Source organism: Anolis carolinensis, chromosome 4 (genome assembly GCF_035594765.1).
Source record: "Anolis carolinensis isolate JA03-04 chromosome 4, rAnoCar3.1.pri, whole genome shotgun sequence".
NCBI classification, from domain to species: domain Eukaryota; kingdom Metazoa; phylum Chordata; class Lepidosauria; order Squamata; family Dactyloidae; genus Anolis; species Anolis carolinensis.
Genome location: NC_085844.1, coordinates 159947949 through 159963703, shown reverse-complemented (window position 1 = coordinate 159963703; position 15755 = coordinate 159947949). Strand labels below are relative to the sequence as shown.

Here is a 15755-nt window from a genome sequence, read left to right as displayed (position 1 = left end):
TGATGTCTCAAGGTATGCTCACAGCTAGTAGACTAGACTTAACTATGTGAATGAACTATGGAGCACAGCTGAAACCTTAGCTTCCAACCTCAGGGTCAAATTCAGGGGTGCACTGAAATAGTAGTTGCCTTCTCAGAAGAAGAGTACTAGTTTTAGTGTTAACCCTTCAGAAGTGGAATTCCAACCTTTTCTAGACATCTATATTTAACTTCTATTTGTATTATGCTAACAGAACACATTATAAATATTTAGAAAATTAAATAAATATTTTAATTGAAATAATGCATACACACAAACAGACAACCTACAACCTATAGAAAACTTGAGAACACAATGTCTGTATTTGTCACAGATTTGTTTGGCTCACCTAGTGATGTGATGTACAAGTGCTCTGCCCATGTAGAGCAACAGTTTAATGTGTATAGTGATTTTAAAAAAAATCCTTAATAGACAAGAAAATCATTTTATAGTGAGATAAGAATGTTATTTCCCACTGGCCTTCTTCTATTACAATTCCACTCTTTCTATCTAAGCCTAACACACCTCTCATTTTTGTTTTCTAATTGATGGCTCACTTTTTAGCCCTGACTTTATGGGGAGTCCTACAACTCGGGGGGAAAAAATATCAGAATTTGTTACTAGAATGCCACATTTTGGTAGTGAGAGTACTCTAGGATACGAAAGATACTTAATGCTATCACCACTCCCTAGTGTTTCATGTTATTATTCTGAAACTTTCAGAATATAATAGGTCCTTTATATCAGCTGGGTTTGGTTCCAGTTGCTATTGAGTTTGTACCAGGGGCCTTAAGCATACACCAGTCCCATGGATACAGGGGTTGTATTATATAGCATAACATGATATTAATGTTACATGAAAACCAAGTTTTAATTAGCTATCAAATATGCTAAAATCAAAAGTTTATTACCACTTAACTATTGTTTTCAGAACGGTCTGCATTCCTCAGTCCTCTTCCACTCCTCCATTATACTGTAAAAACCTGGTTCAGAAGATTGTCCTGTTCCAATGTGTCACACAGGACTACAGATACAGGGCTGCCAAAAAATCCATCTGACTTTGGATCTTGATCACAGCTCCATGTGATTCTTACCACCCACTGAATTTACAGCTGCCAGTACATCTTTAATTATGATGTCAACACTCCTACTATCATGTAATAATGTAGACAGAAATCCTTCACATTTAGTACACAGCACAGCAGTAATGTTGAAACACAGTAAGTAGAAAATGTAGCTGATGGTATTCTTTTGACATATAGAGAGAAATAGATGAGATGCAAACGAATCTGTTCTCTTGGAATATTTGTTCCTTAAATTGTTACACACCCATTTAAATCATAACACACCCTTGTCATTTACTTAGTGCATTGTTATCAAGGGCCTATTTGGACATAATCATGAAAAAGATAATTAAATTTCAGAGGAAAAGATGGCCTCCAGAAGACAAACTGATAAGGATATCCTGGGTTAAAAATTGGCATGTAGCCTAAACAGCACATTAAAAACAGAGCTAATAGAACACCTCTCCTCTATGGCTCTCTTAAGAGGAGATTGAAGATCTCAGAGTAATGCCAGGGTCAACTACTACTAGTCTATATTAAAAATGATAAGAGTCATTGGGGGATTTAAAATTAAGTGGAGCAAAATTAAATATTCCAGGAGGAACGTATTGCAGGGTTACTGAGTTTGGGCTTTCATTTGAATGTTGATAGCCATTTAGTCCAGGAGGAATTTTCAATAAAATTAAAAGAATGAAGCGACATAAGTAGTTCTCCAAAGCAAATGCTGCTGAATCCAGGCACAATATATATTGCTTAACATGTATATTGTATTATAATATGTAGACATATAGTTTATTTGAGAAGTTATATTAGAGTTGCATTTCCATTTAATTCAGTCTACTCAGATGGTAATCTTACAAATATGTCTTGGATCGAATCCCACTGAATTCAAATGGGGTTTATTTCTGGGTAAACATGTATAGGACTAACAGTCTCAGCACTCATAAGCTCCTTGTAATCAGATAATCACAGATTGCAAGTTCATCTATGTCAACAATTAATTTCTTAAAAGATAATCAGTGCAGTTGCTGTAAGTTGTCACTCATGCTGGATTTCTTTAATCACTGTGCACATCATACAAATAAGGCTGATTTTCCTTTTAATACCCTTCAAAAGAACAACAAAGGAAACAATACTCTGATTGCCTGAAACAAGAGCAACATGTACGTGCATCCATGTTGGTGGAAGGGCTATTTACATAAAAATATTTGAAGAAAAATTACAACCTACGTAATTCCATCCAGAAACTGTAAACTGACATAGAGGAGATGAATGATTGAGGTTAAAGTGGGGGGCCACTACCACCTTCCAGGTGAAAAGGGCAGGATATAAATGTGGGAAATAAATAAGATAAATAAATATATAAAAAAGAAAGAAAAAGAAAAATCCACTACTTTCTATGTGTTTGGGTTAGGGAAAAAAAGGGAAGGGAAGGAGGAAAACTTTTGACTTCCAACCTTCTTCATCACATGAAATAGAGGGCTCACTTAATGCTGACGTCTGAGATAGAATGAGATGACTTTGTGGCTATCATAGGCTATGGTCAGAAACGTCCTTTCCAGAAGAAAATTTCTCAAACAGGGAGAAGCAAAAGAGTTGGGAAGGGCAAAGAACCACAGACAGATTTGATAAAACAAGAAATCAAAGATCTTTTAGAAAAAAAAACAGAGTCAAGTGATTGAACAGTCAAGTCTTCAACAGAACAGGAAATCAAAGGAAGAAGAGAAGAATGGGCCATAAAATGGATGTCCAAAGTTTAAATCAAATATGAGAGGAATAGCCCGTGAAAAGAACAATAGAAGGAGTAACATGGCCATGAAAAAGATAAATAATGTGAGTGGATGAATTCTGGAGACAAACCAAAGGTGAGAAAAGGGGAAAGCAAAATGAAGAACATCACATTAATCAAGAAGAGACATGATTAAACATTGAGCAAGCATTTTTAATATTAGAAACAGATGGAAAATGATAGCAACACTGAAAGGGGGAAAGTGGTAAGATCTGGCAGCAGAATCTATCTGCTAGGAAATAAAGGGGAGTGAAAGACAACACCAAGACAATAGACACACTCATAGAAGTGAAACACAAAATCTTGCCAGAAACAGCAATGGAAGCAGAAAATAATGATTTAAAATGTAACACAATCTATTCATTCTTGTTATTTTTACATTTTTATGTTGTTCTAGCTAGCTGTAGATGTCAGATAATTGAAAATATTGATCTGAAATCAAAATGGGCAGAAGAAGGATAGAAGAAAAACTGAATGCTGTCAGTATGTAAGTCATGATAAAAACTGAAATAATTAATTAATTTATCAATATAAGTAATGTACAGAATAAAACTAAACAGCCATGTCAGAACCCTGATAAGGAATGCCTAGAGCTCAAAAATGCACTTTAAAAAGTAAGTCACAATTTTGATTCCAAGATGCAAAAGACAAAAACAAAAATTAAGAAAAGAAATAATAATTTTAAAAACTGTATAGCTTCATTGAAATTAACAGATTTAATATTCATTATAGCATGTGCTCCTCCTTACCATCATTTTTCTTAAAAGTAGCAAAGATTGATACTTTTAGTTACTTTAAAAATACAGTACCATAAAGGCAGCAGTTTAAGAGTAGCACTATAAGGCAGGGCACAAGTTGGGGGTTAAACCATATTGTATCACACTTTCAGTGGCTACTGTGCAATGATTGTTGTGCAAAGAAGTTGTATTTTATGCAGAAAAACACTCATCCTCTTTATTAGAAAGAGAACAATGTTTGCATTTCTCAGTTCTTATGGATAATCACAACAGATGATTTGCATAACTCTAAAGTGGGTAAAAGACAATGAAACAGGCAAAAGTATCTTATGCCTTATTTAATCATTAAGAAAAAATATTACTGAAGTCTAGAACTCAGAACATGAACACTTGGAAGGGCAGCAAGGAAAGAACAAGTAAGGTCCTCAAGTGTAATGATATAGCATAAATACCAAAGTCAGAATCCTTCTGGCCATGATTGCAAAATCTGGGCAGCTTAAAAAACTGAGAGGAAAGAAACAGTAAACCCGCTTGAAATGTGGTTCTGGGGAAGAGTTATATTGGTATCACAGACACTTTAAAAAGGTCATCAGAAAAGATAATAATTCTGGATCAAAAGGAAGTGCTAGGAAAAGAAGGAGGTCACTTTAAGTGGATCGAGTCAACTGAGGAAACCACAGCCCAGAACTTGCAAGACCCGAGTAGGGTATTTCATTCATAACTTAAAGGTAGACCTGACAGCAAGTAATTATCTCAGAAAATCATGTCTGATTTTAGTTGCAACAATTGAATTCCAAATGATGAATTTTCAGTGAAAAGATGTCATATAAGACAATCAGCATGTTCCACCAGTTTCATGATGTTCAAGAGATATTGCATGGGGTTTGAAATAATGCAAAGCATTGTGAAATCTTTTGCCTGGCTTTGTTAAAAGCTGGTCATTTTAATTGCTGAGTTTCAGGAACCTCTGAAACAGGATAAAATACATAAAGTATTTGTATGTCGTGCTCCCTTAAATATATTGCATTTCCATTTAGATTTTTTAAACCATGAAATGCCTGGTTTAGATTAAGCATTTGTTCTTAAGTGCCTTTATTTAGCACCAATTTAATCCTGAATGCGTTCACTTATAAATTTGCTTTGCTTCTGCAGTTCATTGTAGACAGCTCACATCCGGAGAAGGCAGTAAAGAATAAGAGCAGAAAAAACCCAACCAGTACAAGTCTCCGGGGATGGGGGAAATCCCAGGAAACAATAGGTATTGTTGTCTGCCTAGTTGTTTTTCTGACAAGAAGTTCCACTAAAAACCTTGTAGTACTCTCTTCCCTGACCATGTTTTATGCATTACTCTTTCCTGACATAGAGCTAATTCTCAAGGTTGGAAGAAAGAGTATGTGCTTCATGGGATTTATAAGGCAACGAGAACCTCTCTGTTACCCTTAGGTCACTTTATTGAGAAGGAAAACACATTTCTACTTAAATTTAGCTGGGATGCAAAACACAAAACCATAGACACAGGTATCCCTGCAGCAAAAAAAAAAAAAACTGCATCAGAGGTCCAAATGCAGTCTCTTTAGTTTTAATTTTGTGTTTAAACAAATTCCTCACTGCATGGTACGTGAATTTTGTTTTAGAGGTAAAATGATAATTTCTCCAGGTTTTTGTTCAATGAATCTTCATTTGGGAAGAGAAAGAATTTGGTACAAGAGAGCACTATTTTTTGTGGGCAAAGGATAGGTATGTTGTTTTTATTGTAGCTGCAGTAGTGCTAATGTCTCAGGCCCCTTCCACACAGCTGTATAAAATCCCACATTATCTGCTTTGAACTGGGTTATATGGCAGTGTGGACTCAGATAACCCAGTTCAAAGCAGATATTGAGGATTATCTGCCTTGATATGGCTGTGTGGAAGGGCCCTCAGAATGAACTGTCCCTAGCTCATTTGGATAAAAAAGGGTATCTCAGATGGTAAGAACATTGTGATCCTAATCAAATCAAGAGCCTAATTAATTGGGATCCAAACCAAGAAGGTGGGGGCAATGACATGTAGAATACTAACTGGTAAGTCATTTATTTACCATGTCAAAGCCTTTAGAACTTTTGTGGACATTAATATTGAAGTCTATGTATTGAAGTTAGTTGGAATCAGTTTCTAATGTATCTTAATGAAAAAGATTTGTAAGTAACTTCTACAACATTGTTCATGAGTGCACATATTATTTTGTTACTATTTCTAGAAAACAAGTTCTGAGAGCAATGGGTCTGAATTTTTCCTCAGAATTAGCTGATGGAGAACTATATCAGGTCATTGGTATTGCTCCACAGTTTTAATGGTACCTTAATGCTAATTTGCAAGCCACAAATGGATCTATTTATGTAAAATTAGCTTCTATATTTTGATAAGCCTCTTTAAATGGTAGATAAATCTTTTCTTCCTGTAGTGACTCCACATTTTTTGGGCATTCTTAGACAAAGTACAATTAGTGAGTGAATATGTGTCATGGCATTGAGTTCCTTCTTATTAATGTCAGCATTGTCCGTTCACTTGTCCTTTCTGAGCAAAATCACACATTGCCCAAAGAAAAGGGTAACGCATATATCAGTTCTTGTCACTGTCTGCACACCATGAAAGGCAAATGAACAGGTAGCAATAGCAAGAAGGATGATATTAAAACATGATTCATTTCTCTGGGGTTCAGCAATGGACTGTATTCTAGTTATCAGATTCAAAAGGTAGTAACTAGCTCTGATACTAATCTTGTTTTTTTTCTTGATTTGTGTGGCTTTTTCATAAACCTTCCAGCAGTATTACAAAGGCTAGGCTGTTCCATTAAGTCTTCTTCAGAGCCAGGAAAATTGATTTCTAGACACCCTAGTCATTGACCAAGGTGGCTAGAAGATTCTATGAGACCTAATTATTTTATTCAAGGGTCTGGTTTTCTAACATTGCACAAGAAAACCTTTACTGAGTATTCATGTTCTCTAAAGGATAGAAGGGTACACTCTATTATGCAGACCAAGATATGGAAAATTCAAACTGGTTTGCATAAAGTGCATTAAAATGTGGGGGAGTTTTACACTAAGGACCCTTATACATTTCAAGTGTGGTTATGCTAAATCAATTAAATTAAGCAGCAACGAATATAGGAAATTTAATATTCACAAGTGGAGAAAGTAGTGTCATATAAATAAAACCATTATTTAGTGTTGACTCGGAGTACGAAAACATGTCTGCACTACGTAAAAGAGTAGAAGGGGAAGCAAAATAATCTTTTAAAGGAGTGGCAAAATTTAAGGACCAAAAATATCATCTGAGACAGAAGCCAAGAGGTACTAAATGCAAAAGAGAGATTTGGAGGTCACTGGGGAAGTTAAATATTGGAATACATATTTATACCAGCCAAAATAAACATTGTTTGAGAAATATAACACTATTCATTTAGAAACAAACATTTTCTTCCTTTGTTCTGAGATTTGTTCAGGCTAAGAAACACTGTTGGGAAAGACTTAGAATCTCATGCACCTGTCTATGTCTGTTTGTTCAGTTTAACTTCATTTATTCCTCTCATCTCAGGGGTATTCCAATCCTTTTAAAAGGTTAGCTTAAGCAGAAGAATTATTTGCACAGAATTGTTTTATAGTGACATAATACCACATGAGAAACATGCACATGTTTGTACAACAAATTATTTTGGATATAAATATGTAAATATGAATGAAAAGCATTGCTTTATTACTAGGGAATCTCCTGCTACTCTAACTTACAGTATTAAGGTATTCATAATCATTCAACATGGTGTCACTGAGCTTCCAAACAACTTCTAGATTGAAAGAGAAATCATCTCTTTGTTTACTTATGCAATTGTTTATACAATCTTGTCACCAATTCTGAAAAGGCTAATGCCAGTTTAGTATGTCTAAGGTCAAAAGGAGGGGAGGAACAGTTGAGCCAATCTTTGTAAGAAGTTCCTGAAGTCTTTTCATTGATAATGTGACATGCATGAGCCAATTAGCTTGTATTTGGGTAAGGACCTCGTGCATTTGCTTCTGTTGTGTTTGGGTTGTGGGTAAATGACGTTCCAAAAACCTCCACCCCATATCGCCTCAATCCTTCTTATTGGTTTGCAATGTATTTCTGATTATTTATTTATTTATTATTTAAACTTATATGCCGCCACTCCCCTAGGGCTCGGGGCAGCTTACAAGAAAGGCTAAAATCTAACAATTTAAAAACATTTTTAAAATATCTTTTAAAAAAAAAATCTTAAAAACACTCCCCCAAGGCTCGGAGTGGCTTACAAAAACAAGCTAAAATCTAAGCAATTTAAAAACAGCAATAATGGAGATCAAAAGCCTGCCAAAACAGGTGTGTCTTACATGCCCTGCAGAAGACTGATAAGTCCCGCAAGGCACGAACTTCAGGCGGCAGAGGGTTCCAGAGTGATGGCACCACTGATGTAAAAGCTCTACGTCTAGTTGCTGTTAGACGCAAGGTCTTAAAATTGGGAACTTCCAATAGATCTTGGTCCTCAGAACGGAGGGATCTCTGGGGTTGGTAGGGGGTGAGGCGGTCCCTCAGGTATATTGGCCCTAGACCATGTAAGGCCTTAAAGGTAAGCACCATCACTTTGAAAGTGATCCGGTGCTCAATTGGTAACCAGTGCAGCTGTAGTAAGATTGGTGTTATATGACATCTTATTGGGGCTCCCGCAAGAAGTCGAGCAGCTGTATTTTGTACCAACTTGAGCTTCCGGATCAGTGACACAGGAAGGCCAATGTAGAGGGCGTTACAGTAGTCCAGTCTTGAGATGACCGTGGCCTGGATCACTGTAGCTAGGTCATCCCTTGAAGGATAGGGGGCCAGCCGTCTAGCCTGCCACAGGTGAAAGAAGGCGGTTCTACTAATGGCAGAGACCTGGGCTTCCATCGTCAGCAGAGGGTCCAAAAGGACTCCCAGACTCTTTACCAATGGTGACGGGCATAGCGCCTCACCATCCAGGGTAGGCAACTGGATATCCCCACTGCCCGGTCGACCCAGCCATAGGATCTCCGTCTTTGCTGGATTCACCCTCAACCTGCTGGCACGCAACCATCCAGTAACAGCCTTGAGGCATTGATGAAAGTTATCGGGTAGAGAGTCTGGTCGGCCTTCCATCTTCAACATAAGCTGAGTGTCATCAGCGTACTGGTAGCACTCGAGCCCAAAACCTCGAACCAGTTAAGCAAGTGGTCGCATATAGATGTTAAACAACAGAGGGGAGAGAATGGCCCCTTGAGGAACCCCACAAAGTAGAGAGGACCTTTCAGAGACCAGGCCTCCCCTCTCCACTCGCTGTCCACGGTTGTGAAGAAAGGAGGCCAGCCAATTTAAAGCTGTCCCCCTGACTCCAACAACGGCAAGGCGGTGGGTCAAAAGATGATAATCAACTGTGTCAAATGCTGCAGTGAGGTCCAATAACACGAGCAGCACCGACCCGCCCTGATCGAGCTGGCATCGAAGATGATCCGTGATGGAGACCAGCACAGTCTCTGTCCCATGCTCCGCACGAAAGCCGGACTGGAAGGGATCTAATCCGGCTGTGTCGTCAAGGAACTGTTGCAACTGCTCCGCTACTGCCCTCTCAATCACCTTGCCCAGGAACGAGAGGTTCGAAACTGGGCGATAGCTGGAGGGAACTGAACAATCTAAATCTGGTTTCTTCAGCAGGGGAGAGACCACTGCCTCTTTTAAACCCTCTGGAAAGACTCCTTGCTCAAGGGAGCTGTTTATTATCTTCAACAGAGGGTCACGTAATCCGTCCAAGCAGGATTTAACCAACTAAGAGGGACATGGATCGAGGGAGCAAGTGGTCGGTCTAGCTGCAGCTATGAGCCTATCGACAGCCTCTGCGTCCAGTTGGATGAACCGGTCGAGGGTGGGCCCAGCAAGTGGCCACGGAGTCTCAAGTTCTCTCATTGTATCAATTGTGGTGGGGAGGTCCCGGCGTAGTAGTGAGATCTTGTCAGCAAAATAGCTTTGAAAAGCCTCGGCTGAAGGGGCCTGGTCATCACTTTTTGGGTTGGTAGGAACCGTCGTTAAAGATCTGATTAGAACTCAGAAAATTAATGAATCCATTAGTTAACTTGACCATGGTCCTAGTCTACTTCTGATTGCTTCACTGGATTAACCTTGACATGGCACAAAGGGACTTCAAACAATATGAAGCACTGTACCATTAATCCTATTCATGTGGCCTGAGCCCTCAGGATTGACACCCTGGCATGAACATTTGCAGAGATAAAGACTACATGTAAGCAACTTCTGACCTATTATTCAGTTCTATTTCATTTCTCAGTTTTTCTCAAAAAATATGGGTTGTGCAAAATAACAACAACAGTGTTTGCTCCACAAAATAATTTCTCTGCAACACTTCAGGACATTTGAATACAAGGAAAATACTGCAGAGTAATATTCATCACATGCGAATATTCCTTATGTGAGAGGATGAAAAAGTCAATAATTTCTATCCTTAATTTGGGCCATCTACAGTACAATGGAAGCCCCACCTAACTTATTCCATTTACATGACAGGTCTTTAATAGGAGATGCTGAAATATAGGAGATAAAGGTGATGTTGGGGTCCAGAAAGGACATTGTTGAAAAGGCGTTCATGCAAATGGTTAACATAGCATACATAATACTTATTTCATCCTCCATCTACTCTTAAAATAATTTGGTATTTTGAAAACTCAGCACTTGAGTGGCCTGACATGCATAGTTTGATAACCATTCCTTAATCCAGAGTTAACCGATTCCTCATTAGGTCTGAAAAAGTGCATTTTCCCACACTCTTCCTAAATACAGCATATCCAGTTCTTTCCATCTGATTACTTCCACGTAGTTGCCTTAGCATAGGTTCAGCCAGGGGAGAGATGGATTAATATGTCAGCTAAAATTGACAATAGGATGAGCAATACTCTGACTTCATAGAATTCCTTGGAGTTTCCAGCTTTCTAAGTGAATACTTATAGTCAGAAAGATTGTTTTAAGTACATTTATGTGGTGACTGACATCAGTTCTAAATCTGGATGAAACTAGAGACTTTTTAGTTATTTAAAAAGTTGTGCCATTCCTTTCAACAAAGAATTCTCACATAATAGAATGTTAAGTTTCTTTTAAAAACTGTTTCTACACATGCTGTGAACTCTCCACAACAAAGGAAAACCAAAACAGAAAGAATGCATAATTAGGATTTGAATACTAAAGTCGCAATACATTTTTCTTTTTTAATAAGGAGTGGGAAAACTACAATGACATCCTCGTAACTGCAGAACCCATATCAGCAGTTGCACTTACCCATGCCTGGGGGGAAATTGGCTCTCTAGGAATTTGTGAAGTCCTCCAAGATATTTTATTGCAAGTGAGGTTATTCAATGGTGTTCAGTCTTATCTAATGTTTCATGTAACCATGATCTGGCCAAAAACATATCCCCTGTGGATATGGAGGGGGTCTTATTGTAATGAAAATTGCTTTAGATTCCATATCTTAATGCTAGGGGAGATGCTCACAATGTTATCACATTCAGCAAGACTGCAAGGACTAGTTTATAAAAGAGAATACTTTTTCCCCCTGAATAAAACCTGCTTTCACTCACTAATTTCAAATTCCATCAACTCACTCAGCTTTTGCGCTTTTAAGTACAGTGCTTGCTATTATAGTTTTTGAATTGTGCTGGAATGTCAGAAGAACATTCATGTTTGCTTCACATATAGAAACATTGCTACAAGGAAATATGTTGTACAGATTGCTTCCCACAATGTGCTGTATTCTTAAGACTTGCTTTTAAACATAACCACTCCACTGCTTGCTCAGATGAATTGAGTTTTGGGCTTTAATAATGTGCAAGAAATGGCACAGTTAGTCCTTTGCCATCAAGAAACAAATGTAAAAACTGCTATTATGAGTGGCAAATGGCTCTTTTCTATTTAACCACATTTCTGATAAAATTCTGAATAAGTGTAAAAATGTAATTTAATCCTAATTTTGATCCTGTGTTTATTGATATTGTGAAGATCTTTCTCTAAGGAATCAAGCTGCAAAGAAATAGATTCCTTGTTGTGTTTTTTAAATTGGTGGAATCTTTTCTCAAACACTGAAGAAGACTTATAGTGTTATTGTTTATGATTTGTTGAGCTTCAGTGACTTCAAAGGGTAATGTACAGGGATCCTCTTCCTTCATTTCCTTCTCCTTTCATATTCAATAGAGATAAATTTTGACGCCAGTACAATCAGCTATTGTTCGCATGTTTGGTTATTTATGTAAACCTTCTCTACATTAATCCATATTAATCCACATCAATCTATTCTATATACAGGTGATAGACAAGCGACATGGTGACTGCATGATAAAGAAATTTAGGCATTATCCACTTCTTACAGTCAAGTTTTATCCTGAGGGATAAAATGTCCAAACTGTCCTAACATTGTGTTTCATGATACAGAAGGGGAAAGCACAACAAAAGTGGTATATAACACAGCTCTGCCGACCTTCCTCCTCTTCCCAACATTGTTTGCCCATTCATTTAACCTGGAGATTATTACGCTCCTCAACTGGTTGTCTCAGGGCCAGTAGGAATTTGTTTTTCTTTTGGCCCTAACAGAATGGAAAGTGATTTGACTATACTATAATACCCATAGGGCAATTGGCTTTGGATATGTGGCTTTATTAAATGTATTGGTCAGTGGCTGTGTTATTAATCTAATTGATTCAAGACATTTAGTTGGCTAGACATTTCTCAAAATGAAAATTCCCCAATGCGTGTTGTAGCACATATCAAGAGCAATACAACACTTTTTTAAAAGTCTGTATTCTGTTAAAAAAAAAAAAAGTACTTCAGCTGATCGATGTGTATCCCAGAACACTTATCCCTGCTGTAGCACAGTAAAGGATACCAAAAGGGGGTTGCCAAAGCACATGACTGGGCAACAGGGGGCTAATCGAGCCCCTGGTTGGTGAAATTGGTTGCCTTTGCTACTGTCACTTTCCCCTTTCTCCCTATTGTCATTTCTCCCCTTGTATGTCTCTGATGCATCTCTGTGGGAAATGAGGAGAAAAAAGCCTGCCAAGCGATTTGAAGGCAGGTTCTGTGTCCAATGTAAGCATGTTTCTAGCCTCAAAATAAATTTGAGACATGTCAATCTATTCATCCCATGATGAAGCCAGTTCCTTTTAATCCACTTCCAAACTGGATATTGTTTGTGTAGAACTACCCTAAGGCAAGTTATGCCAATAAATAATGATGAAGGCAAGGTCACCCAGTAATTTTCATAATCAAGTGTGGATTGTAGCCCTATTATCCCCAGTTATGGTCCTAACTCTTCAATGACACCCAATGTTGGTTTTTTGTTTTCTTTGCCAGGAGATTAGTAAAAGCTCTGGATTGATATTTGACAACAGACTTAGATCTGATAAGGATGGCCATTTCATGCAAATAAGAAAGAACAGCTGAAGTTTAAGAGTTTTTCAGATCCTGGTTAAGAGTTTTTTTCTGTTTTAGATGTAGTGAAACACAATTATTGAATGTGAATAATAATAATAATAATAATAATAATAATAATAATAATAATAATAATAATAATAATAATAATATTTCTTACCCACCTCTCCTTGTGGCTCAAGACAGGTTACAATATCACAAAAAACACAATCATCTGAAACATTATATAAAATGCACACATTAAAACATATTTCTACAAAAACATATTAAAATACACAGAACAAAGATTAAACATAAGACATAAGTTTAAAATTCATGATTAAAATATAAATATTGAGAACCAGCATAGAAGAGTGATGTAGAACTCTGGGAATACCTCTTCAGCCATTAAAACCCACTTTAAACAAGTCATTCTTTCTCAGCCAAAGAGGAATACAACAGCAAATCTCCTCTGAAGAAGAAGCTAGACTTATAATTCAATGTTTAGAAAATAGAAATGACCAGAGTCTGCCCTCCCTCCCTCCTCCTGACTTTGGCTTGTTGGAGAAATCAGTCACTCATGTACTGGTCATATCCAAGTTAGATATCTATAAGGTATTTAACATGGGTCAACAATTTTAAAGATAGTCCAAAGACTACATCTGATCTTGGGTGTAAGAGTTTCTGTTTGAGAGGTACCTGTTCAGATCATATTACATCAAGATTCATAAGCCTCACTGATTTCACATTCCCTTCAGTGAATCCAAGATGCTGAATTTCACCTTTAAATTTATAAATTGTCCAGAACAACTCATCTCAGGAACTGCATGGCTCCATAATAATCTCCCTAGAGCATTTGCCTTATAAGTCAACTCGAAGTCTTTCTTTCTTTTCACCTCATGCATTTTACCTCAGTAAAGTCCTCCCTATGAGAGAAGAAGCATTCACCTTTGACACCAATTTTGATTCTAACTAGCCAAGATGTCCAAAGACCATCTAAGTCTGAATTCAAACCCTGCCCTGTCTTAACCGTATGCATACATTGTGGCTGTGTTCCTGTCCTGCAGGGATTTTAAACAAGACATAATATTAAATTACCTTTATTTTTGGCTTTTTCTTCATACAGATCTTTGTCAGCAAAGTAATTCTGCTGGAAGATTTCTTTGTTGTCAGGTTTCTGTGATCAGCTGATATCAAAGGGTTCTGCTATCGAAAAGGCATTTAGGCCAGCCAAAGTTACTAATCCTTGCCTATATAGCTGGTGAATGTTGAATTAGAGTTGTGCTCTGAGTTTGAGCAACCCGTCTCTCATGATGATACTATTAACTTTTCTTGATTCTTGCTTTGGGTCTTGAGTTCTGCCTTTAACTATGTAACTTCTCCTGTTGTTGCTTTGAAATTTGACTTCTTTCTGTCTCCTTCCCCTCTGGTTCATGTCTATCTTAGGCACCTATTTCTTTCAGGTCATGTTCCTTCTTTTGGCCTTCTTTAATTCTCATCCAGCTTCATCTAAGTACAAGGACGCAGCAGCACATAGGCTAACCCTTGAAGCAGCTTAAAACACCCTTGGTTCCAATGATTAATTCAGCCTTGTATTTGTTTCACATGCAAAATGACAGGTCAGTTGTAGAAATCTCTAGAATGCAAAGTGAATGAAAACTAATTCTTCAAAGCCAGCAGAAAAACATCTAGAAACAGGGCCCTGTTGATGCGTCTCATAATACCCAAATTTTAACATAAATGTCATGAAAATATAGTCTGCCTGGATATCCTGTCTTGTATGAAATATTGCTCACTTTCCTGTTTTTATCTTCAGACACAATTCCACTGTGGGCTATCTTGCTATGTTGACTTTAAACAGGAATTTCTTTTTGCATCCCTTGGAGAAACCAGGTTTTGACATTGTCATGACAGTATTTCCTGAATTACATTAAGATACACTACAAGATCCATCTCTACCTGGATTCCAATATCTTATCTTCTTGAAGTAGGGTCAACAGGAGTGAAGTGTTGACATGACAAATGAGGAAATATTTAATCCAGATGCTGCACTGATGAAAGCTGGATATTTGTACATTCCAACTCTATTGAAATTAGAGATGAGGAAAATGCACTAAATTTGTTAAAAGGAACATTCTTTAGCCAATATAGAATTTTCATAATCCCCTAAGTGTAATTTGGAACATTGTCTGGTCTCGTTTGTGAAAGTTCAAGTGGTGAGACTTCCATCACTTCTTAAGGGGGATTATTTTATAGTTTAATAAAGTGCAGCGTTGGAACATATTTTCCTTCCAGTCATCCAAAATTACACCTTCTTAATATCAGTGTTGTAAGAGTTTCCCACATCTGGAGAGTTCTTTTAAACATTTCTCACGCTTTCCTCAGATATTTGTAAGCCATTTGCCATGCTCCATCCCAATCACTGTTTGCGGGAAAATATAGTAGTTTATTTTGGACTCAATACAGGAAACACTTAGCAGCGAAGTAGTTCTTACTAATCTCCAGTTATTCTCTAAAACTAAGCTGTGCAAACACTAGGAAACTTTCAGGTTCATCCACCAACTAGTATAACAACTAGTTGACTCTCAAGTGTCAAGTAGACCAGTGGTTCTCAACCTGGGGTCCCCAGATGTTTTGGCCTTCAACTCCCAGAAAACCTAACATCTGGTAAACTAGCTGGGATTTCTGGGA

General features: G+C 37.5%; 1 long non-coding RNA gene across 3 annotated transcripts in view; it reads left to right on the top strand.

The window, feature by feature from the left end:
• Positions 1 to 1191: 1191 nt before the first annotated feature.
• LOC134298342 (uncharacterized) overlaps positions 1192 to 15755 on the top strand; it is an 80324-nt gene continuing 65760 nt past the window's right edge. For all 3 annotated transcript variants that reach the window (XR_010005370.1, XR_010005369.1, XR_010005371.1), the window contains exons 1-3: positions 1192 to 1238; positions 3269 to 3358; positions 4761 to 4866. This is a non-coding gene — a long non-coding RNA (uncharacterized LOC134298342). The remainder of the gene's footprint in view (positions 1239 to 3268; positions 3359 to 4760; positions 4867 to 15755) is intronic.